The sequence below is a fragment of the Hirundo rustica genome, chromosome 17, assembly GCF_015227805.2.
Source record: "Hirundo rustica isolate bHirRus1 chromosome 17, bHirRus1.pri.v3, whole genome shotgun sequence".
Lineage (NCBI taxonomy): Eukaryota > Metazoa > Chordata > Aves > Passeriformes > Hirundinidae > Hirundo > Hirundo rustica.
Window position 1 is genome coordinate 9150221 of NC_053466.1, and position 24664 is coordinate 9174884.

Here is a 24664-nt window from a genome sequence, read left to right on the forward strand (position 1 = left end):
CAGACATGGTGTGTTCAAGAGAATTCTTGGTTCAGTGTTATTCCATAGAGAAAAAAATCAAAAGTAACTCTGTCAGAAGGTTGAAAATGCAGTATCTGGCTGGTTTCTGGGTGGGATTCTCAGCACAGAGCTAATAGAAAAGTATTAAGAACTGATAAAAATGAATAACTGTTGATCTGTAACTCGAGTGAGAGGAGTTGGTGGTCTCAGTCCAATTCTAATTAAATCAGAGCTCACAGCATGGAAAACCAGCAGTGACCTTGCTACTGCTGTGGCTGGAGCTGGAACAACTGCTAGGGAATGAACTCCCCTGACACAGAACTGCTCCTGATGTTGGGCCAGGGGGGCTCAGCTTCCAGCACGAGGCTGTTGCTATCACACAAGCAAAGCAGCTGTACAGCACATCAGCTCTGTGTGTGTTTGCTGGCATCAAGACTTGTAAGACTTTGTTCTTTTCCCTGTATCAGAGCTCTAAACCCCTCCAGGGACTGGCTGTGTTCACCACAAAATCCTATAGAACCGTCTGGTAGCTGATGTAGCAGAACTTCCCTCCAGTAAGTGGCATAAAAAGTATCACTGATGAGGTGCCTCTTAAATTCTTTTCTGTGTGCACTAAAACCACCTTTTAAAGTTGGTTCTGCCCAAGGTCAGTTGAACATGGCCAGTGCTATAGAAGCCTCTAATGCTTTTTGCAACAATAATGCCTTCATTGTCTATGCAGATAATTGCAATCAGTAGAAATCCAGATGCTTGTCTGAAGGGAGATCATACTGGAGCATTATTTACCTTCCAGCTCACACCAGAGATGCAAACAACAGCAGCACAGTTATCCCCATTTTGGCATTAATCCCGTGAAAACAATGGACCAAATTCATCACTGATAAAACGCCATTGTTTTACTGGAGTCTCGCAAGAAGAGACATTGCCTGGTAGAGAGATGGTGTTGCCGCTCTTCTTGGAGAGGATGGAAAAAGATTTTGTCTCCTTTGATACCAACAAAATGGTCTTCTAAACTCCACTGGCACACGAGAACAATTATCAACTTTTCAAACCCAATACATACAAAACAAGACAATAATCGTAAGGTTGCCAAGTGACATCCTTAGATCATTTCCACAGGCTTTTGTTGTCTTCTGTGTCTGGCCAGAATTCCTTTGGGCTCATTGATGTTGCTCTTTGTGCATCCCGTCATTTATTCTGTTCGACAGCCAGCGTCAAATGCTGAGAAATCCAGCAAAGGAAGGCAGAGGTCAGACTTGTGACATCTTCTGAGCTCCGTGTGTTTGTGTAACCCAGCAGGGTTCATTTCCATCAGGATGGAAAGAGCAGGATCGCTGCTGCTGGGAGTGAGGGTGGGAGCGTGGCTGGGAAGGGCTGTGTGGGGGCAGCTCTCTGCTCTGCCTGCAGATCTCATTCCTTACTGGTCTCACTGGTTTCCTGGGAGGGCCCATCCTCTTCATGTATTGCTGATAGAAGTTTATCTGTGAAATAAATGTGGGGAAAGGAGGAGAGGGAGCCTGTAGCATCCCAAAGGGAGACACTTCCCAGTGAGCCACTCTTTGTGAGCTCTTCAGTGTTTGCAGCCATGGAGGGAAAGGAGGAAAAGCAGTGAGAATATTTTGGGTACATGCTGGAAAACCGACAGAACTGCTGTGCATTCTCTGAATGTGGAAAAATTTTAGGAGCCTGTTTCTGCTCTCCTCCCCAGACTTGGCAGCTGATGGATACTCATGGCACAGGGACCTCAGTCTTTGTGTCCAGTTGAGAAAAAAATTGTCCTTTTCTTATCCTCACTCCCTGGTTAGTTTTCCTCAGTCTCTGTTCTGCCCACAGCACTGTCCCCTGGGAAAGTGTGGCTAGAGTGGATTTGCTGGAGGCACCATTGTGACAGTTCCCTTATGTTGTTGTGGTATTGTTGGAACTTTCTGGCCTTTTCTGTGCCTTTTAGGAAGAGACCCCCTATAGGAGTTACTCCTAAAGAGTTGATAAGCTGAGTTAATTGTTCCCCTGATTTCCTAAGTTAAGACCTGGTACTAACTAAGTAGTTACTACCTGCTTCTGATTTGGCAAAGAGCACTGAGGTAACTCCTGATTTTCGTCTCTGTTCACATGTGCGTGCAGTGACGCTTCCATTTAAGCACACGTGCTGGGAACAAAGATGAAACTTTCATTTGTGGAAGTGTTGGGAACATGTTTGTGAATGCTTGGAGTATGCTTTGAGAGCCAGGCATAAAAGTTACCAAGTACATTCAACATGCCAAAAATCCCACAATGAATAACTTTAAAATATAGATATTTGCTATTCCTTCTCATGGCCCTAAACAGGAGAGGAATCTGGAGGTTTCCCCTAAAGACAAGCATTCAAGGTGGTTGAAATTCTGGTCCTCTATTTATTTAGTTAGTGAGCTACTTAGGGTTTGCTGCCTGCACTCCTGATCTAGTCAGGGCCCAGCACATGAGGTAATGGCTCTGTGTGAAGTCAGTTCAGAGCTGGTGCGCTCTAGCAGAACCCCCCTTGCAGACAGTAAATCACTGTCCCCAGCAGGTTGAGGACAGCTTGGTGAGATAACAGTTCTCTGCGTTCCTGGGGACTCCAGGCCCTGTCTCAATGGAGCTTGGCTGCTGAGTAAACACTCAGGGAAGCATTTTTCTTGTCCTACACAGCTTGCAATCCCAATAGACCAGAAGCAAAGGGGAGTCAGAAGAGAAACAGGAGCTGCAGTTGCTCAGCCAAGCGTACTCACCAAACCTGTGGTGGAGCTTGGAGCCCAGTGCAGTTACTGGCCTCCAGTGAGGTGTGCTCGTGTACAGGCCCAGGGTCAGTCTTAGAACGTGTTCCTTCACTGGGGCACACCTGGGGGGACCCCCGGGCAGCTCTGCTGGAAGGTCACACAAGTGATAAGTGGCCTTATAAAAGGTGGATCTGTCAGGAGAAAGAGCTTTGCCCTGAGCAGTAGATGACCAGGAAAGCAGGGAATAGCTGTTCCGCATTACAGAACAACTCCGGACTGGTCATAGCATTAGCTGGGCTGTTCTAACAGCATCTCGCCTGCTCTGGAGACCTATAGGTCCTTTGTGACCATCCTCTTTGGTTCCAAAATAACTCTGAAAGCTAGAAACGTCCTTTTTTTTGGTGTAGATCCATTTCTCTGAGCACACACGGTGGTCAGAAGGCTGATTAAGACAGTGTGAACATCTCAGCCAGTCACACAGCCGGAGCTGCTTTCCTGCAACTGGAATTAAGAATCCAGACGATGTGTTCAAGATTTATGGTTTCCACTGGGCTTTGTGCTGCTGACATTTGTTTTGCTTCACACAACGTATTCCATCCCATAATGAACTCTGTCAGGAGAAGAGAAAATGAAGCCATTGTCTCCTGGCAAACTCTGCCTGTGCAGCCACCCTTCAATGCCAGGAAGGAATATGTGAATGTTCCAGAGTGTGAGACGTAGCTAGGGGCTGTTGAGGTTGGTTTTGGGGAATGGAGAAGGCCTAGGGAGAAGGGAAGGAGATAAAGGAGTTGGAGGTTACTCACAAAAACATGTTTTGGCCTGTAGCTGAAAGAAGATTGTGAACAGATGGTTCTTTTCCAGATTTCTTGACCCCTGGATTCTCTTCTGCAGCCGTGTTACTCAGAGAGTGATTCTGTGAGGTCAGAGATTGATTCCAGGTTTTTGTCTTTCTTTGAATACTTCAATGGGCACCAAAATGGGCAGAGGACTGTGTTTACCCTCATGATCACAGAATATCAAGGTGGGCTTTGGTCTTGTTGTCCTGCTCCTCACAGTGGCATAGGCACAATGTTTCCCCTGTGATAGGACACGAGGAAATGGAGTGAAGCTACATCAAGGGAAGCTCAGATTGGGCAGCAGGGAAAGTTCCTTCACCCAGGGGCTGATCAGACACTGGAACAGGCTCCTGAGGGAAGTGGCCACAGCACCAAGCCTCAAGGAGCATCTGGACAATGCTCTCAGGCTGGTTTAGCTTTAGGTGGTCCTGCAAGGAGCTGGACTTGGTGATGATTATGGGTCTCTTCCAACTTGAGATACCCTGTGATCCCTGACTTACTGGGATTGTGTGGGAAATGGAGCGAGGGAGGGGAGAGATGCTTCCTACTGTACAGTGCCCTCCAATAGAGGCATGGAATTTCACCTGCAGAGCATGGGCACTTAGAAATACATTGTCCTGAGTAGAGCTGAGGGAACTTAGAGATTGGAAACATTAAAATACCACAACGAAGGTTGCTCTTGCAGTATTTATGATCAGAGTGAAAGTAGAATGTACCAGATTGCTGCTGTTGGTGTCTCTTAACTCTTCTCACAAGGTTTCCCATCCTTCATCCTCAAGAGCCTGGGAGAATTTGGATAGACTTCAACTACACACCCAAACTTTATGTGATTATCTGTACTGAACATCTGACCCCTTTTGAGGTTTGGGCATCTTTGGGCAAATGGAATCTAGCAGAGATAAAATCAGGCTTTATTTTTCATGCCTGAACTTCAAAAGTGCCTGTTTTGGTTAATGAAGCTGTGGCATGCCCGTGGGGGCTGTGTGCCTCTGGGGTCTCTGAGCAGGGCCAAATCTCTTGCTGAGAGTGGTGCTCCTTGCCAATGTGCAGCCCACTGTTTTTCACAGCTCTATCACTAAATAACTCTGTTTTCTATTCAGATAGAAATGTTCTCCTTGCTTTTATTTCCTGGCTATCTTATAGGAGTGAGTCTTAGCCCATGGTGGTGTTTGCTAACCCCTGATTCAAATACTCTTTTCAGCTGCTGGTCCATTTGTGTTTGTGTTGTAAGGTTTGTTATCTCTCACAAGAAAAGCAGTTCCTCAGCTGCTGTAAAATATTATCATTCCAAAGGCCTCAACGAAGCTATGAGAAATCAGGAGGATTTCTGATTTCTAGCTGAGGATTTAGATTCTCAGTGGGTTTTTTTAATCCCTCAATTTAAATTAAGTGAAACAGTTAAAGGAGAGTGTTAAATGAGCATTAGTGAGTAGTGAGAAATCACTGTTATGAGTTTTGCTCATCCTTTGTGAGTTACATTAGAGGTCCTAAAATTTTTCTGAATGTGCTTATAAATCATCACAGTACTTGCAAAATGTCTTTGCTTCTTGAATTACACTAAAGCAAGATCGCTGAGATTGATGGGCCTTTGACCTGCAAGTTGCATAGGTGTTTATGTCACAGTGAAGTGGAGGTGAAATAGGACCTTCTTGATCTGGCAACACTTTTGTCTTCATTTTGAACTGATTTTGTTGTGAGGAAATGACCAGACAAGGTGTTGTCCATTATCTGGGATTCAGTGAGCCCTCTCTCTGCCCATGTCTCCTTCTGCAGTAACACGAACAGCCCAAGCCTCTGTATTCCAGGAGAAGCTGAGCACATGTGGGGAAAAAGAAACCACCGTGTGTGGGGCAGAGTTCTGTGCTTGCTCACACCCCTCTACCTCCCCTGAACCCCATGGAGCTGTTCTGAGTGCAGAGGGCTGAGAGCAGCGTCCTTCCTGCACTGCATAAACCCATCAGGGATGGGACACGTGGCAGAGGAGAGGAGAGAAAGGGACTAGACTGACAGACAGACAGGGCTCCATAGACAGCCAGACAACAATTATAAATAGCACCCTTTTGAGCTCTGTTTGATGTGTTGCCCAAGGCCAGGTGGAAAATCTTTCCGTTGCTGCCTCTTCAACTAATCGCTTTCCCCTCATTTTTCAATAAAGATTCCAAGTTTGGTCACTTCTTTGGCACATTTGTTTCCCATTAGAATACTTTGTGCTATTTCACTGTGTTATGCTAGATAATTGCTCTAATAACAAACCAAGGGAAAGCTTTTGAACATTTTAGGAAGTGATTTTTTCCCTTATGAAAATTCAGCGAACACTGACAGAGATCTGGGGAATAGCAAAAGAAAGGCAGAGGGAGAGAAAGGGGGAAAGGAGTGTATTGACTTTTATTGATGGTATTTCTGCACTTACATGTAAACCACATGCCAAAAATTTAATTGCAGTCCAACTGAATATTTATATAGCACTTTATCACTTTCAAAGCTTTGTAGTGAGTATTGTTCAGGCGAACCTCACGGTATCCTGTGGTTAGGGACACAAGGTTATTGTGTTCTGCTGCTGCTGGAGGAGTGAGACTGTCTTTTTTGACTGGCAAAACGGTTGCAAAGCGAAGATAGGAATTGAAGAGGTCCTCACTCTGCTAAACTTCCCCACTTCCCATATATCAAGGGCATGATTGCTTCAAGTGCCCCAGTAATTGTCCAACTCGGCTTCCGCTCATGGCGGAGTGAGTTTTAGCAGAGTAGTACAGAAGAAAACAATTAGAACATGTTTAGTACTTTCAATAAATTCCCCCTCTGTGTTTGCATACTGCCAAGATGCCTTTCAGAATTTAGTGTGGTCAAGGGGATAGGGAGATAAATAATACAAACCGAGGAAAGGAGGCTTCGGGCTGATTTACTGAAGCCTCTTAGCTAAATTCTTTCCACTCAGACTCTGCTAGAGGTGGAGCTTTTGCTCTGCAATGCCTGTTCATTTCCCATCTTACACAAAAAGCTCCAAGTGCACTTAGAGCTTGGAGTTTCTGGGATGGAGGTGTCTGAGGTCAGAGACAGATGTTGATGAGGATGGAGGACACACGAGGTGTGTCCCTACCCTGCCATTCAGCCTTGATTGGGTTTTACCCCACCATTTGAAGTTTTAGTCCCCTGTTTCACAAAGGTGGAAGGATGGCACTACCCTCCTTTGCATAGTCTTTTTAAATTTAGTCTTGAAAAACACATAATAAGAGCTGGGTTCATATCTGTTGGCTCTCCCCAGAACAAACCTCTGCTCTTGTCTTCAAGCAGGACTTTCACTAATTCATAGTCTTCCTTTTTTCAAAGCATCCAGATATTTGTGATGAGGGGGAAGGAAATAAGAAAATAATCTTCTGCTAAATTTCACTTATTTGACCTCTGGATTTGGTGCAGATGGCCCAGCTCTGATAGCTCCCCTGCTGTGATTCCATGGCCTGGATTCTGGATTTCCCTGTGAGCCATGGTGTCATCCTTCCGCTGAGCCAGTCCTGCTGAATCCCAAACACCAGCTCAGCGATTGCCCCTGCCCTCCCCAGGGCCTTGTTGGTGACTGGTTTTGGTTTCTCTCTCTGGTGGCATTGAGTTCTCCTCAGCACAGCAGCTGCTGGGTTACAATGCTTTAATCCTGGTCTGAGAGAAGAAGGAGAGGCAGTAAAAGCCATGTGTCTCTCCCCTTTTTCCCTTCTCCGTTCTGGGAAGCTGTTTGGATGTTGCAGAATCCATGGCAGGAGATGCTGAATCCATGGGTAAAAGGGGCACTGCAGCTTTCAGCCACTTCTCTGCAAATTCCTGAGCAGCTGACAATCCTTTGATGACAGCCCCAGAGAGTTAATGAACTAAAAGGGCTGCGGGTTATCTGTTCCCAGAGATTGGGAAGCATGAATTAAATGGTCTTTTGGAAGATGGGAAATAATTATTCTTCTGCTTCAAAGCCATGTCCAATTGAATGATGTCGCCAGCCCAAATCAGCAATCACAATCTCTGATGAGGACCCATTAAACAGATTGGGCTGAGTAATGCACAGGAAAAAATGTCAGGAGCATCTTTAATTCTGAGTCTCTCAACCCTACAATGTTTTTTTTTTTTCTTTTTTTCTTTTTTTTTTCCCTTTCTTTTTTTTTAAAAAAAATAAACTCTTTAAGTGCCTCAAGCTTTTCTACCTCAGCACTTCCAAGCTGGAAATGGCTAGGAATGCATTTCTGCACCATCCCTGATGGAAAGGCGAGGACGTGAGTAGCCAAGTTTCCTGGGGTATTGTGTGGGATATCTGAAGGGTATTGTTTAGGATATATGAAGGAAAAAAGCCTTTCGGGAAAAGGCTTGGGCAAGACCAGTTGGCAGCCCCTCCTCTGGGATATTGTTCTCTAGGTCACTTCCTTCTGGCAGGGGATGGGAAGGAGGGAGCTTCCCCAGGGCCAACACTTTCATACACTTTAAGAGGAGAGAGAGTGCTGAGTGATCCTTACTGAAAGAAAGACACATTCCTCTGTACTTTAGCTATTGCAAAAGTGACATAATGAAGTCAAACATTAGGGCATGATCATTAGGGGAATTCATTAGGAACGCTTGGCTGTACAGTGAAGTCAGTTGGAAGTTATGAACTATAACTCCTTAGTGTTATTGGAGAAAGGAAAATCTTATTGCAGTGGTTTGCTTTTTCACCATATGAGCGGCAACTTGAGGGATGTTGCTGCAAAGGTAAACTTTGCCACTTGGTGCATGTGCCAGAGAAGCATCCATAGGTTGGACTGCAGGTGAACTGACTGGATGAAGTCCAGCATCTCCTCCAGAGGGGACAGCAAGTTACAGAAGTAATAAAAGGTGACTGAGAAAGGGCCTTATTTTGGAGTAAAGGAGTTGTCACTGGGGTCTGCCTGGTTCCCTACTATGGCCCTTACTACTTGGATAATCTGCCTCCCTGTTACACCTCATCTTAATCCCTCATAGATCAAACCTGTTACAGTACCACAATATCCCCAAAACAAATCTGGGAAGGGGCAATGGTACATATGATTTGCAGAGATGGAGCAAAACCCAAAAGGTTTTATGGCTGTACTAAACAGCAGCCCTGGACTGTTTCTGAAGATGTAGCTCTGGGGTTTGTGTGAGGATGCTGAAGAGGAGCTGTAGCCCCAGCTGGAGCATCATCACTCCAAGGCCCTCACACCTGCCTGGGTTTCAGCTGCCCGATTTTGTTCAACAGCCTGTGGTGTGTCATCTGGACCAACCTAACTGGCAACAGTGAAAAGACATTGCTGAGGCAATTTATCTTAAAAGAGCCATCCAAAACAGGTCAGATGGTCTGGAAATGCCACTTCTTTTCATTTATGATAAAATGGAGTGGAGTTTATGGTCCCACCTGTAGTGATCCAACAGCAATGGAATCTCTGATCTAGAAGGTCAACCTCATTGTCCTTCCCTTCTCACAGACACCCCAAGATTACCAGCTGTCAGAGATGTAAAGTTTGAAAATATGGCCTCAGTGATGTTTGCCTGGTTGTGCAGCCTGTCGGAAATACAAACTTCAACAAATGCAAACCATGGCCCTCTCACTGGAGATAAGGTAACAGAGACGCATGTATGGCAGGACCATGGAGGCTCTCCCTGGAACCTGGCTTTGCTTCAGCCCAGGGGCAGTGAGAGGATCTCCACACACATTGGTCACACATCATGTCCTTAATCCCAGTAATGGATTGTCCACATAAAACCCTGGGGAACGTCACTGGAGTAAAAATGAGTAGGAGCTCATTTTTACTGTCCCGGGTGTTAAGGAATTACGATTTGAGGCCCACTAACCATGATTTATTTAGTGAAGAACCAAAACCCACTGATGACCCAGATATCTATGGATCAGCCCTTCAGATGTCCCACTCAGTGCTCTCAGAGGCACTGCAGGTGGGCTCAGCAGCTGATGCAGTGTAGCAAGGAAGGGCTCCACAACAGAAATGTTTGTAACATCTGAAAAATACCCTGGGAGAGCACAGGAATCATCTGGGGGCTGTGAGTCTGCATTGGCTCCTCTGGTTCTGGTGAGGGACAGGGATCAGGGCCTGCTGTCCTCTCTGGGGTGTGTGATGTGTGTGGGGAAGTCCTGTGTCCACCCGGATGTGGGCACGTTCCAGCTCCAGAGCAAACAATGCCTGCTTGTTTTGCCCAGCAGGTTAAAACGCTGCTTTGGAGGCTGTGTCATGGTGTTGGAATGCGATTCGGTGTGAAAGACTCGGCCCTATTTTACAGGGGTGTCGTGCAGGGCCCTGCTCAGGGATGGGAGGGGAAGGCTGCAGGGCATGTATTCCATGTGCAGGAACACTCTTCTCTCAGCCTCTCTCTGCATGGAGAGTTTGTTTTCTAAAGGTCTTTGGCATTTTTTAATCTCTGGTGGGGTTTATCCAGTCTTCTCTACCTCACCCTTTGACATGCACTGGCTGAAATTTAGATCTGTAGTTAGCTGAGAAGTTACCTGTGCCAGAAAAAGTCGTTCCATGGCCTCCATTGAGTATGATGGTCCTGGGAATACCCCCTGAGCTTGGTCTGACTGTAATAATCAGAAAAAAAACCAAGGGTAAAGCAGGAAAAAAATAGTTTCCTTGTAAAAATGTCTTTGCAAGCACTTAAATCCAAAGGAACCACTTCTGCCTCTGAAAACTGAAATGACAATTCTTGCTTGTGCTGTTACCAGGTCTTTCCTAGACATTGTCACAGTTGGGTACAGAACATGAGCTGAACCTTGGCCTCCCCCAAAATGACTCCATATGGAGACAGGGACACTGAGGAATGACTGCTGTGTTCTGCTCTGGTGGGTTGGGCAGGATTTGGTCTCATGGCCTTTCTGCAAAGACAAACAGTCGAGGATTTGGACCAATTTGTCCACCAGTCACCCTGGCCAGCCCTGTGTAGCTGGGTAAAATTCACTGGGGATAATGGGATGCATTCCTCAGTGTGGTACTATGGAAAATTTGGAGATGCTGGAAAACTGCCTTGTGCCAAGCTGGAGTGAAAAATCCTGAAAAATTAGATCTGTGCTGACAGGCTAAAAGGAAAAAATGTTAAGTTTTGCTTGGTTGACATGTTTTGTTTTGTCATGTCTATGTAAAGCTGAGAAAAAGGGAAAAATCAAAATGAAACATTTGAAAAGTTAATTAAACTGCACAGAAAGCTCATTTGAACAGAAAGCAAATGTTCAGTGACTGTTCAAGCAACATGTTTTGCTTATTTGGGATTTTTTTCCACAAATCTTTATTTTTATTTTTCCCCTTGTGTCTGGAAATTTAGTGACACCAAACCATTCCTAGAAAAAAGGTTTTGGTTTGGACAAATCTAAGTTTTTCAACAGCAACATATTTTGTGAGAAAATTCCCTGCTGCTTCTGCTCATCAATAAAGTTGATGAGTTTAACCAGTCTCATGGCTGGCTAGGGAAAAAAGATCCCCCAGTTAGTGAAGTGGATAAATAACTTGGCACAAAGTCCTTCTCTGTTGACTCAGTTTACTTTGTGGACCCGGGCACGATTGTCATAATAAATTAAAGCATGAACATTCCCATTTGTCACTTCACCGCTTCCTTTTGCTGCCTTCCAACATGTGGTAAAACCATTAGTTTTAACAGAGAGAAAAGAGCAGAGAGGGGCCAAGAATAGTGCTGGAATTATGGGGAGAGAGGAGAGGACTTGCAGGGTGCAGTGGAGGCATTGCTGAAGCAGCTCCAGTTGTGCATTTACAGGGTATGGTCTTATCAAAGTCATTGGGGTTTGTCATCTCCCTCTGCAGATATATAGGAGATTGTGGTTCTTCTGGGACTCACTATCAACACCTTCCAAATGCTTAGGGTGGCCCCAAATCCAAGGGCAGGGAAAGACTCCTCTTGGTCACACCATGTCCTGGGATTTTAATGAGCTGTGTCCTCCAATCTCAGGTGTTCCTTGCTGTCTCCTCAGCTCTGCACAGCTTCTCCTTGTTTTCCAGTGCCATCCTTTGTGGGAATTTCCTAAAGCTAAAGGAGGATGTGTTCAGATCAAGCCCTTTGTTGACAAGGTGTGAACAGATTAATGGCCATCCCATCCCACCTGGCCTACTGGGCTTTCTGGGGAATCCCCCTCTGAACTGGAGCCTGCAGGAACAGAGGGTTTCAGCTCTAAAGAGGAGCAGAGGTCACGTTCACAAAGGGAGAAGGGTGTGGGGGGGGTGTTTATGTGTGCCGGAAAGCTTGGAAGAATGTGAGTCTGGGACGTGAAAGCATCCCACTCCTGAATTATGATTATTTATTGTCATTATAGTGCCTAAAGGCCCAGCCTCGTTGTGCTGAGGACTCTGCAGACACAAAATGAAGGCACAGCCCCTGCCTTGAAGGTGAGTGAGGAAAACCTCCCTAAAGGGGGCTGGGAACAGGTGTGGCACATATCCATCAACCTGATGAAGCTGTTTACAGGGTGTGTGTAAGTGTGGGCAAGTGTAGGAGAAACAGCAGGAGAAGGAGAAAGTTGGATGTCAGTTTTCATCTCCCTGGCTCTCCTAAAGTGAAGATGGGGCTTCACTTTTTTTGTATTAGCTATTTTTATTCTCACCTTTCTTCTCCGGTAATGATTGTCCACAGGTAAGATAAGAATTAACAGAGCATTTTTGGTGGTTTTGCTAAAAATCTGGATGCTGAGAGATGTGATTAAATAATCTATTCGCTATCTTCACGCAAGTCACTTCTACTTCGACTTTTCTGAAAGGTAATTTAGTACCTAGATCCCAAAATCACTCTTTAAAGATATAGTGCTTTTTTTATCTCTTAGTGCTTCAGTTTTGCTTTGTCTGTGTGCATAGGAAAGCAAAGGAGTAAAGAAAGTTCTTGCATGAGCATGAAGCCTGGTGTCCCCATGGACTTGTATCTTTTGTCTTACAACCCAGCTAGCTCATGACATTCCTGTCCTTGCTGTGTCCCCACCACCCAGGACAGGGCATGGAGTGTGTTATTTGGAGCTTTTGGGTCCTGCTGCTGCTCCTGCCAGGGAAACTGCTGAGTTTTCAATGCCTCTCCTTCATTTGGAAACTCATTTGGAACCCCTCAGTAAGCTTTGTCCAAGACTGGACTGTGGGCCCCAAAGCTGTGAGATGAGCATCACACAGAAGGTGGGATTTTTAGGGGGAGTTGGGTTTGCATAGGGATTCACTTCTCCTGGAAACCTGGGGATAAAAAATGCAAGATATTGAGGAATGTTGTGTTTGTTATGGGCTAATGAAATAATGAAGCTCATGAAAGAGGGGAACAGAGTATTCTGCAGCTTGGTGGGACATGGTGGTTCTTGAGTACTTCAGATAGAAAAAGGAGCAGGAGAGAAATGTATAAATTTTTTCTTTTAGTTCTTAGAACAATCACCAACAAGAAGAAACTTGGCTATTCTTAGTTACATCTCAGGGCTCTGCATAATCTTTCCTTCTGAATTATGGAATATGATAGCTTTTATTAAATCCATTACAATTGCAGCCTCTCTGCTGCACAGATTTAGAATATGGAATAACTAGGGTGCATAATTTCAAATAAATATTTAAGATTTTGATGCCTGATACAGTTTTTAGACTCTAATGAGATTGAATTATATTTGGACAGGGCTGTTTTCATCTAATTCACACAAACTTTCCTATCCAGCTGCTTTATAATGCTGGATACTATTTAAAAAGAACTTCATTTTGGGGAAAAGATCAGGGCTGGTGCTCTTTTGCTTAACATTTTGTCTGTGGAGTTGGTTTGAGTTTTCTATAAAGTAGCTGGACATGGAAAGTCATAAATATTTTTTTTTTAAGTTTGGACTAATATTAGAATGGACATGCACTGAAAAAATTACTAATAAAAATTTTCGGACAAGATTATATTATTGCAGAATTTGGATTGTGCCTCTTTGTAGGGGGCTCAGGAGTAACAGGAGATCAGGAAATCTGAACGTGGCTCTTGTTCTGGCTCTCCAGCAAGGGGCTCAAGGTGGGTTCTCCCTGCATGCCTTGGCCTTGTGGCTTCCCAAACCCCTCTGGTGGCAGGAATACCTGATCCCCACAGAAGCAAGGACAAGGACAGCCAGGATCTCCCAGAGGAGGTCGGTGGGGACACCTCACCTTGCAGTGTCCAGGCTTATGGCAGAGGGGCTCCTGAAGGGCTGTAACTTCATCACATCTTTGAGGAGCAAGGGTGGCAACTTCTGAGCGTGAGGCCAAGAGGAAAAACCCCCTGTGTATGACTCTGTACTCCTCCTTTGTCTTCCCCACACCTGCTCCCTCTTCTCTTCCGCTCTCCCCACCCACCCTGCAAGAAGATGCTCTGGGTGTTGGCTTTGTTTGGCTGCCAGTGCTCTGCGGAGACGTGTTAATTATGACTGGCAGCTTTTAAAAGCCTGGTTTCAACACCTTGCTGTCACCACACCTCATACTTCAGGAGCTTAGCACATGTTCCAAGGTGTTTAAAGAGCTTCCAGTGCAGCCCTTTTCCAGGCACCAACCTCTTGCCAGGAGCAGTAGCGCTCCTGACCGCACTTTTCTGGCTGCGACCTTGTTGGTGTTTGCCTAAGACATGTAAATGAGCAGCGCGGTTGTTAGCGAGAGAAATATGTAATGTTTTCCATTGTGTGGCAGGCTTAGAGCTGACAAGAGCCAAGCTCGTGTTCCAAAGTCTAAAGCAGTTGGCAGGTTTCTCAGTACCAGTTTTTTATGCCCCCGAGTGGGTCATGGAGCAGAAAAGGGGGTGGAGAGGGAAGGAGAGGGAGGAATGTGTGTGGATGTGTGGTGGGGGGAGAGTTATCAGGAGAGAAGGGCCATTTGCAAGCCACCAGCTCCGAATGTCACTTGCTGGGCCTTGTGGTGCTGCTGAAGGGCCCGTTGGAGCGTTTGATTGACTCGAGGCTTGATGCTGCTTGCCACTTACCAGCACTTGTCTTTGCTCATTAGCAGGGGGATTGTGGGCAAATATTTAGATATTCAAGAGAGGAAATGTTAATCTTTGCAGTGTTCACTGAATATTTAAATGAGACAGCAGGGCAGTTCTGCTCTGCGTTTGACCTAGACTTCCAGTGCTGAGCAAATGCCTCGGTCTTGGGATGAATTTAGTCCTGCTTCTCCCTGCTCTTGGGGTTCGGGTCACGGGAGGGAGTCCAGACCCCCTCAGGAAAGGCAGCACAGTCAGTCTGCACAAGCCCAGCCCAGTGTAAATGGCCCAGGAGCCTTGATGTGGCCAGTTTTAGGCACAGAGAAGTGCAGCCCCCATGGAGTCAGAGGAGCATCTTGCTGCAGATGCTCTGCTCTAGGGAGGAGATGGCCTTGCACTGGAGGTTGAAGGTAACAATGACTGGTGGACTGGGCTCTTGGGGTGCTCTGTTTGATAGAAAATGAGGACAATAAGGACATTCTCTTGGGGTTTGGACAGGCAGCTCTCCCAAAAACCAGTGTCATTAAGAGCTTCAGGCATTTGGAGATGAGCATGGCATTAGGCCACCTGTGTCATTGGAGTATGGATTCAGGTGGGTTAGTCTGCATTGACACACTTGAAGCAGGTAATTAAAGAGTCTTGCACCACATTAATACACAGAACTTTTCTCTGTATTTACTCTAAATTTGCTTAATTTCAGTTTTCTTTATTCATTTTTTCATTGCTACCTTCCATCATTATTCTAGACAACAAGCATGGAGGCAGCAAAATCTAATTGCAGAATGTTGCAGCATTAAAGGAGATGAATGCTGAATTAGCAGTTCCTGATATCAGTACTTGAATGATTTTTTTTATCAGATTGTGAATGTTCTGTGTAGGATATATATCCTTTGGGATATTTAACATCTACTGTAGTTCCTTAGGGAAAACTCTAGACTAGGAGTTAGGAGAATTATATTATTGTATAGAGTTAAAAGACAAAGATATCCATATACAACTGAAGAGAAGAAAGGCCAAGAGGATTAAATCTGGCAGCTGCTTATTTAATTGAAGCTTTAAAGGGATATAACCTAAAATGACCATGGTATCACCTTTAACAGGAGTAGGTGAGTTCAGAACCTGCTAAGTGCTGAGCGTCTACCCTGACCTGGCTCTACTGCTGTGTTTCACAGCCTCTATATTTAAGGCAATTCAGTTAACCTGGAATTATTTTCATTTAATTTTATTCTGTTGCAGCAAAATTACCAAGGAAGTTATTTACTTATTCCTAAATACAGCAACTGGCTACATCCTGACAGGATGAAGTGAAAAACATTTATATGGATTTTATTATTGATGGAGTTCCTAAACACAGTTTATGTTTTCTGATTCCCTTATTCTAGTAGCTGCTAGTCAATTAAATATTTCTCCAGTAATTCTGAGGCTTAGAGAATCACTTGGGATTTGTAAAACTCCTTTTAGTGGGAATTAAAAGCCAGTTACTGTAGGTTTAGGCACATCTGACAGTTCCAGCCCTCTGTTCACAGCTGTGCCTTCCTACCTGGGATCTCTTCCTGCTTTTTCCTTGGGCATTTTTTCTTTTTGTCTTTACTAGTCTTTTTCTTTCTGTCATAGCATTGCTGTGGGGAGGACAGACAGTCCTTGCTCCACTCTCCATTTGACCTTCACTTGAGGCAGGGGGTCAGGATTGCAAGGCACGCTTTTATTCTGCACAGGCCAGTTATGCCCTGGGAATGAGAGGCAGCAGAGATCTCACTGCAGCCAGCAGCGATTTTAGTCACAGCCACAGCTTTTAATCAACACCCCTGCACGCAGGCTGGGTGTGATAGGTGGAGATCCCACGCTTCTCCCACCTGCTTTCACTGGTTTGGTTTTTTAGGTTGGCAGAGCTGTTCCGTGCGCTCAGGAAATGGCTGCGTGTGTTGGGTTTTTGCAATGCCCTCCCTGAGCTGCTTTCATTGTCAGACCGTGTGTGGCCTCTCCTCCTGACTCAGGCTGGCACTGAGCTCCGAGAGCCCTGGCTCGTGGCTCTGTGCAGATATAGGGCACTCGCTGCTCTAGGGCGTGACAGAGCTGGGCGTGAGGAGCCCGGCCTCCTGCGCCCACACTGCCAGCCGCACTCAGAGCATCACACCCAGCCACCAGAGCTCCTGGGACTGCTGCTTCCACCCATACAGCCACAGCTTTCCCTCCTCCTCCCTCTCCTCTGCCTGCAGCCGGTGACACGGCGGTGCTGGGGCTCAGGGGCAGCAGGAAAATAACCCTGTAAGAGTCCAACACCAAACAAATTCCCACCAGTGGAGTGCAGCTCCTGCACGGAAGCATCCTCATCTTTGCGCTACACGAGGGTTGTTGTCCAGGTGCTGGGACACCTTCCACTAGACTGGGCATTGAATTTAAACATTGTAGTCTTTTCTACATTTTCCCCACCCGTTTAAGATCTGTCTCAGCTGCTAGTGCCAGACTAAAAAATCTTAATTCAGAAAGCAGCTGAGACTGCACAGTCACAGAAAGTTTAATCACTGTCACTTCTTGAACTCTACCTTTGATGATTCAAATATATTTAAATTAATTCCCTAATACTTTTTAGAAGCTGGTGTGAAACAGATCTAACTTATCTACTTGCTGCTATCTAGAGAAGTTTGAGACAGTTGGTACTGTTCAGCTTGGAGAAGGTTGTGTGGAAATCTCACAGCACCTTTCAGGATCTGAAGGGTCAGTCCGTGTGCAGAGGCTCTCCTGTCCCCAGTATTGTTCCTCTCCTGTTTTTTCCCTGCGTTATGCTGTTGTTGGCTCACTGATTTTGGGCTTTACTGTTGTTGTTTTGGTTTTGTTATTTTACCAAAAAAAAAAAAGTAATAATAAAAAAATAAACCTTCTCTTCATCCCCAACCAAACCCAGAAGCCAGAAACAAAGCAGGCAGTTTGTGATCCTTGATTGCATGTGGCAGGAAGAAAATATTGAGTTGAGTTTCCAGTGTGAGCCATTGTGAACTTGAAAGGGATGTCGTCAAGTAATTTGATTTTCCCACAAAGTGTTGCAACCTTCTGAAGAGAGGAGAGTGTCTTTTTGGTGCGGTATATGCCAGGCTCCAGGAAGGAAAATGCTGCTGAGGCAGGGCCAGCTGGCTCTGATCCCAACCTCCATTCCCAAAGCCAAGGCCATGGCATCAGCCAGGCTGGCATGGGCGTGCAAACAAAAGCGTCTCGGTGTCTTGGCTGCAGGCTCCCTTTGGAACAGCTCCCACGTGAGGGAGCGCATGGCAGATGAGGAGGTGGGTGAAAAAAATATTTTCCCAAGTAAAAACTGTTGAAAAAGAAAAGGCCAGTGAAGCAAGTTGTTGACAAAATGTGGGGTTCTGTGGAAATCCAAGACTCTGCAGAGTAGTCAGTCTCAGTGAGAGATTTCAGCAGGAAATGTCTAAATCCTTAATTTTTACAGGTAGCAGAATGGTAGATGTTGGCAGTGTTGAAACATATTGATAATAATTCTCCTTCAGTTTTTTTTTACGGGATGATAAGTTTCTAATTCTAAGATGGAAATATTCAATTTGTTTGTATTATATTTATTATTATATCAATATTAAATCCAGTAAAAACATAACTGTTGATATCAAAACAAAGCCTTTGATATCTACTGGACAAGCTGTCATTCCTTTGGGGTTGCTGGATTTGGGTAATTCTCAATTTTCAGTTTAAGGTTCTGGTTCAGTGCAGTTAAGGAGTTTATTTCTTTGATTATGAAGATTCCTATGGAAACTGCTTCCAGACCAGTTTAACCAAAGTCTGCTTTGGAAGCATTTTAACTGGGGAGAGACAATTTTAGCCTTCTATGTATTTTAGATCAAGAAGAGGACCCAAATAAAATACATATAAAACACTTGGTTATAGTGTGAGGGTCACATTACTGGGGATACAGCCCCATCCACCCTCTGTGGAAGAAAACAACTTTGTGGGAGGGAAATGCTCCCATTTTGTTTGGAATACTTATTTGGAATGCATAGGAAGCATGAAACATGTCCCAGAATTCCTTAAGGTTCTCAGGAGCAGGCGGTACATCAAGGAGTTAAAGGTATCTTTTGAATTACTGGAGAAGGAAGGGAGGCAGTCAAAGGGAAGAGGAAAATTCCAGAGCACCTCAATATTCCTTTGCTCCATCTTTCTTCTCTTGCAGTAAAGGCTTGCAGCGGTTCCTGCTGCAACTTTTTCAGGTAATAAAGGTGAGGCACTTGGGTGCCAAGAAGTGGGAGTATGAATGAATTAAATGGATCACATCCAAGAGCCAGGGAGAAATAAGAGGTCCAAGGTATGACTTAAGCAAGCACTCTCTGAGGTTTACTAGTGGTTTACTGGAGACAGGTTTTTTTCTTGCTCTTCAAGTAATAATCAAAATTGTAATTTCTAAAAGTTTTTGTTTGGGTTTCTTGGTTGTTGTTTCTTTTTTTTTGGGGGGGGGTGTTTGTGTGGGTTTGTTTGTTTTTGTTTTGTTCTTTTTTTGGGGGGGGGGGGTGGTGTTCATTTTTGGCAAATTCTTGCAGACAAGAGAAGGCAGGATTGGGCCAGACAGGATTGTACTGAGCTGTACAGTTGAGTGCTCTGTTGTCTTTGAAATCATTGACTCCTGGGCTATATTTCAGTACCTGGTAACTAAAAATGTCTTTGTGGTCAGAAAGCCATTGATGTTTGCTTCAGAGGTAGTAGGTATTGGCAGATGCCCAATAAAAGGCAGAACAATTATATTATCCGTCAAGGAGACAGGATGGTGGGTTTTAGGACTGCTGCCTTGTTTTATGATGTAGATGCCCACATCTGTTAATTCTATTCTTAATTACCTGTATCAGTCTGGGTTTACTGCTTTTGTTTGATGCTGTGTTTTATCGGCAATTGCCTATTTACTTTTATTTTTTTGGAAAGTGAAAGATATAAGAGCAACCCTTGGAGTCAGTCTCTATTGACTGCCAGTGTAGTTCCTGGTGACCCACATCGAGAGGTTGTGCCCAGGCAATAATTAGTGTGTCACAAGAAGCCCCGTGTGGACCAGCTGATCACTCCAACATCCCACAGTGGCTTCTTTGACCAGCTGATCACTCCAACATCCCACAGTGGCTTCTTTGACCAGCTGATCACTCCAACATCCCACAGTGGCTTCCTTTGTTCCCAGGGGAGCTGAACAGAGAGGAGGAACCCACAGGCCTTTTCTATTCCTTTTGCTCTCTGCTCTGTCCTCAGGCCACCCAGATGTTTGTGAAACAGTTCCTGGGGTTTCATTCCTGCTGGGCTTTTGCTTAGGGTCAGGTGTGCCCTAAGCCCCCTGCTCAAGAGGGAGCACCTGCAGAAGGATCATCCTGTGCTGTTTTCTCCTTGGTGGTTGCAGGATGTTGGTCCTGACCCACGTGGGGTCTGTGGAGACCCCATCCCTTTTACCTTGGAAGGCAGAGGGAGCTCCCTGGTGCCAGGGCTCGTGCCCTGTTCCTGCTGAGATCGAGGTGTGGTGTTTCTCCTGGTGTGTCACTGGGGTTTATGGCCCTGCAGTGACGCAGCCCTGCAGTGCACAGGCTTGGCAGATACGATCAGGACAAACGGAGATCTTGGAGCTCAGGCCCCAACAGGCAGCTGGTGAACCTGATCACCTGAAGGGCAGGGAATGCTGTGCCTGCACACACCCTCTTAACGAGTGCACGCTCTGAATTTTACATCTTCCTTGCAAATTGGCCCTGAAATGGCTCTGAACCAGTTCAAAATGACCTTGAGTCTCTGGCTCATGAACTGTTTGGAGCTGGGAGTGGATCCACCTGGAAATGCAGGTGTAAAAATGTCACATCTCCAGGAACTAACCCAGAAATATCTACAGCTGTCACAGGAGACACTATCAGCTCTTTGTTTCTTTCCCTTGACTTTCTACTCTTTATTTTTTTCCATGAATATCTGAATCCGTTTTGGGAATCCTAATCCCCAGTAAGTCTCAGCAAGGGAGAGGCAGCAGTGCTGGAGGGAGCTGGCAGTGAGTGGAGCGAGCACTTGCATGGCCTGAGGACCGCTGGCCTCGCTGGCCTGTCCCACCCTGGCATCTGGCACAGCTGGCTCTGCACTGGACCTGGCTGCTGGAGGGCTCAGGACACGTTTGGCCAGGCCTGTGACTATCTGCCAGACACACCCCAGCCCCGTCTCCGTGTATCCCTGCATTTCCACATTCCTTCCTCTTGTTATGAGGACATCCTTCTGTGCCTGTGTCTTCCCTCAGACATCATTGCAGTGTGTGCATTATTCCCATATAGGAATTATCTTATTCTGATATTCCCTGCCAGAGAGAGAAACTTTTTTTTTCTGTTTTTTTCTCTTCCTACTTTTTCTCATGCTTCCTTTTCTGCCTTCCTTTATCATTCCTCTGCTCCTTTTCCCTGTCTCTCCTGATCTGAGCATATTACTCCCGTTAAAACCAATGGCTTTTACATCCTAATGGGAGAGCTGTTCTCTGCTGTCCTTTGCTCTTTGGCAGCCCCTGAACTTTGCTATTTCCTGTGGTGTTTGATAAGTCTGGAAACTCCTTTGGCAAGCTCTGGAGTAGCACAGGACTGGCCTGCTCCATGTGTTTGAGTGGATACTCATAGCTCCTCTTGAATCATCACACCTACACGTTGTCACAGTTCAGTCCTCAGAGCCCTGCAGAGCTTTCACTGAACATCCAGCTACAAAATGGATTTTATGAGCCATATTATGGGTATGAATCAGCTTTTATTAGGGAGGGATGTGCCAGGGAAAACCTTGCAGTGAAGATGTCTCAGTAGAAATGCACACTGTGTCCTGTTTTCAGTGGATGTAAGAGATGGTTCTTCCTTTATTTCTACTTCTCATGAAACCTGAACAAATTTTGTATTTTTAATCCCTTCTCTGGGTAGAAGCTCTGGTGAGGCAGGTGATTGAACCTCAGTGGTGTTTGCTCCAAAACACCAAATCAGCAGGTGCTGGATGATCCCTAAACACTGCCCGTGTGCTTTGTGGGAATAAAGACTCTGAAGAAAGGAGAAGGAAAAAAAACCCAGCTCTGTTTCCTTATTGCCACTGAATTCAGAAGAAAACAAAAGGGTTTCCTTTGTTGAAGAAAAGCAAGGCCAGCTTTAGCAATGTCTCTGAATGCAAAAATATGTTTCTGTGTTGGTATTTTTGTATCGTGTATGTGATATATTTTTATAGAGTTTTGGACTTACTTTATTTACATATATTATAGCCTCCCTGCTGAGTAAACAAGAGATGCCCAGCTAAGCAAACAAGCCCCAGGGTGATGGGAGAGGGAGAGAGAAAGGAGAGGAATAGCGAGAGGGAGAGGAAAAGAGAGGTGGCAATAGGAAAAGGGTAAACAGACAAGCACTAATTAAGGCCTTCATCACAAGCAGGGAGATGTGCGAGGCTGACAGTCAGTCAAGCAGATAAGGGAAGATGAGTCAAAATCTAGCCCCAGGTTTTGAAGGCCCCGGGGCCCTGGCAGACAAGAGCACAGTGAAGCACAGGAAGCCACTGAAAGGTCATTTGCATGAAATGATGTTCAAGATCTTTGCTTTTGTTGTTGCCCTGATGGCTTTAACCCATTCCTGGGCAGGAAACACGCAGAGATAAGACACTGCTCGTGGCTGGAAGGCTTCTTTTGATGGCCTTTTGGGGAGCACTTCTCCAGGGAGTGTGTGGGGAAGGAGAGAGGGCTTGCTTCCTGCTGAAGATAAGGGGAGCTGAAATTCCTTGGCAAGGGATGGCCTCACTCTCCAGCAGAGCATGAAAGGGAGAAATCATCAGAACAGGAGACTCATGCAATGAGCCACAGGCTTGCCAGGCTGAGGGAAGGTGCAGTGACCTGCATTGCTCAAAAACATTCAGATATTCAAGCTTTTGAGTTTTGTGCATCTTCTGTGCATGCTCTGGACACAAATCAGAGTTTCCATTATGGAGCACTGTCAGAACCTATCGTCACTTGCCCTTTCTGTGGTATCGCAAACAGGTCATGACTGTCAGGAGCACTGTACAGGTGGCTCCTGTCTGCCCCTTCAGCTGGAATTGAAAATACATCCCAAATTTTTTGCTTAGCAAAGAATGGGCAAATTGTAGTTGGAATCTCTTCTCCCTGAGCTGCTCCAGGAAACAAAATCTCGCTCAGCTCTCGAAGGGAATTCTGACACTCTAATTATTGTTATATGTTCTCAATGTGCTTAGGCATTTAGGCAGGCTGTAATTCTTAGCGACACAGCAGGAGAAATGAGCGCAGAAGTGCTCCCCACTTTGGAATAGTCAGGCAGCCTCACATGCTTCTTTCCAGCCCCCACCTGTGTTTAGGCATTTGGGAAGTCACAGTCGTTCCTCTTCTGCTTTTCCTTCTGAAACAAAAGCTGGTTAGAGCCAAGCTGAGTAGATTAAATAGGGATCTGGGCTATCGGACTACTGGGTTCCGCTCCAAATCACGGCCACTTCATTACTGCCTGACCTTCTCCAGCTCATGTCAACTCCCTGAGTAATGTACCTCTGCCACAGCAGGGCAATAGGCTGTACTCCTCCAAGACTGAAGATGATTGGAATGATTGCCTCTGGGATGCTTGGGTGGAAGGGCTGGTGAAGGGAAAGCAGTGGTTAACAGCTGAGCAGTCAGTGGTGAGGCTGGAGGTTTAAACTCCAGGCTTAAGGCCAAACCATGTTGGGCAGCCAGTGAGGTCTTGAGATATGTCAGCCTGTTAAAATGTCAGATCTCACAAGGAAAATCTCACTGAGGATTTCCAGTGGGGTAAGCTCTATTCAGATCATTTTCAGGTACAAACCCCTTTCAGTTTTGTGTCAGAGCTGGAAGATTCTGTTCTGAACGCCACCTTAGACTGAGGCTGAACAGACTGGGGGTGTTTTGGTTGGCAAGCTCCTGAGTTTTTCCACTAGAACCAGTGCTGTCCAAACCAACCATTCCCAGCTCAGGTATGAGGGCTCTGGCTCAAGCCCATCAGTAGCAGATAATCTTGTGCAGCGCTATGACCACAGCTTTCCCAGGATGGTGGTGTTTCTTTCCATTTCTTTTCTAGGACATGAATCATCATGAAAACAGAAACATTTTTTTCTTTAAAAGATGACAAAAAGAGTTTCCAAACTTTCCTTCACTTTGCTTGTAGCTCACCCTGCATTCCAGTGCAGTGTTAGGGCATGCTAGGATCCCATTTAGGGGAATATTTTTAAAAGCTCCCGTGTGGAATCAGTGGAGATGATGGCATGTAGGATTACAGGTAATTGTTCTGTGTTATGAATACAGTGTCATGATTGAGAATGGACTTGTCTAAAGCAGGAGCTACGAGCACATGGAGGAGTAGCAGGATATAGATAGCCCTTGGCTAACTGCTCATTGTTCCTGCTCTCAGTAGCATTTTAAAAGGCCACTGTCATCAAGTAATTTTTCATCTAATTCACTGTATGTAATAGCTTCTTTAAGAGCCTGGAAATGATTTTATTTGCCCTTTTACTCTGGACAAACAGCAGTTTCTTTTTCTTGGCCTAACATTCCATGGGGAAGAAAAACCCGAGCCCTGTTCAGAATGTTTTTCCTTCAAATTCCACATAATGCCAGTGCTAGCATCAGCCTAAGAGGAAGAGAGTTCTGAAAGTGTGATTAATCTGTTCAATGTATGACCTTGAAAGCTGAGCAAATGGAAAGGAAATATTGATTATTAAAGGTGAGGCCTATGGTTTGGAAAGAAACCTTATGTTGGTGTAGTAAGAGAGATCAGTGAATTCATATGTTGAGGGAAGTAATTTGTATGAAAGAAGAGCCCTCGTGCTCATTTAAGGAGGAAATATGTGTTGTTCCATTCTGTGTTTTATGGGAACACGCTGCTGTTGAAAGACAACCCTGTAAAAGTCCTGCACTGTAATATTCTAAACTGATCCTGTACCTCAGGGCAAAACACAGCCTGGAATTGCAGATTTCCCTTCCTACCAATAGCAGAGATGGCCAGGGCTGAGGGTGTGGAATGGACTCCATAAAGCAAGTGGAGGAAATGCTGCTTTCCAGCCATTGGATTTGGCTGTCCAGAGTGAGTCTCCAAGAGGAGTTTTCACCCTCCTGGGTAGGGCAGTCTTGTTTTCCAGGGACCACACTGCCCTTGCCAGGAGGAGCAGCCTGAGCATCCAGCACAGCTCCCTGAGTGAACCAAGGGGTACTCCTGGTTC

General features: G+C 45.4%; 1 long non-coding RNA gene across 2 annotated transcripts in view; it reads left to right on the top strand.

The window, feature by feature from the left end:
* Positions 1-24664, top strand: part of LOC120760641 (uncharacterized) — a 96770-nt gene that overhangs the window by 61237 nt on the left and 10869 nt on the right. The window contains exons 1-2 of one of the 2 annotated variants that reach the window (XR_005703436.2): positions 11624-11732; positions 11859-11931. This is a non-coding gene — a long non-coding RNA (uncharacterized LOC120760641). Of the gene's footprint in view, positions 1-11623; positions 11733-11858; positions 11932-24664 lie in introns of those variants that run through there. The other variant, XR_005703437.2, reaches the window with a different exon arrangement.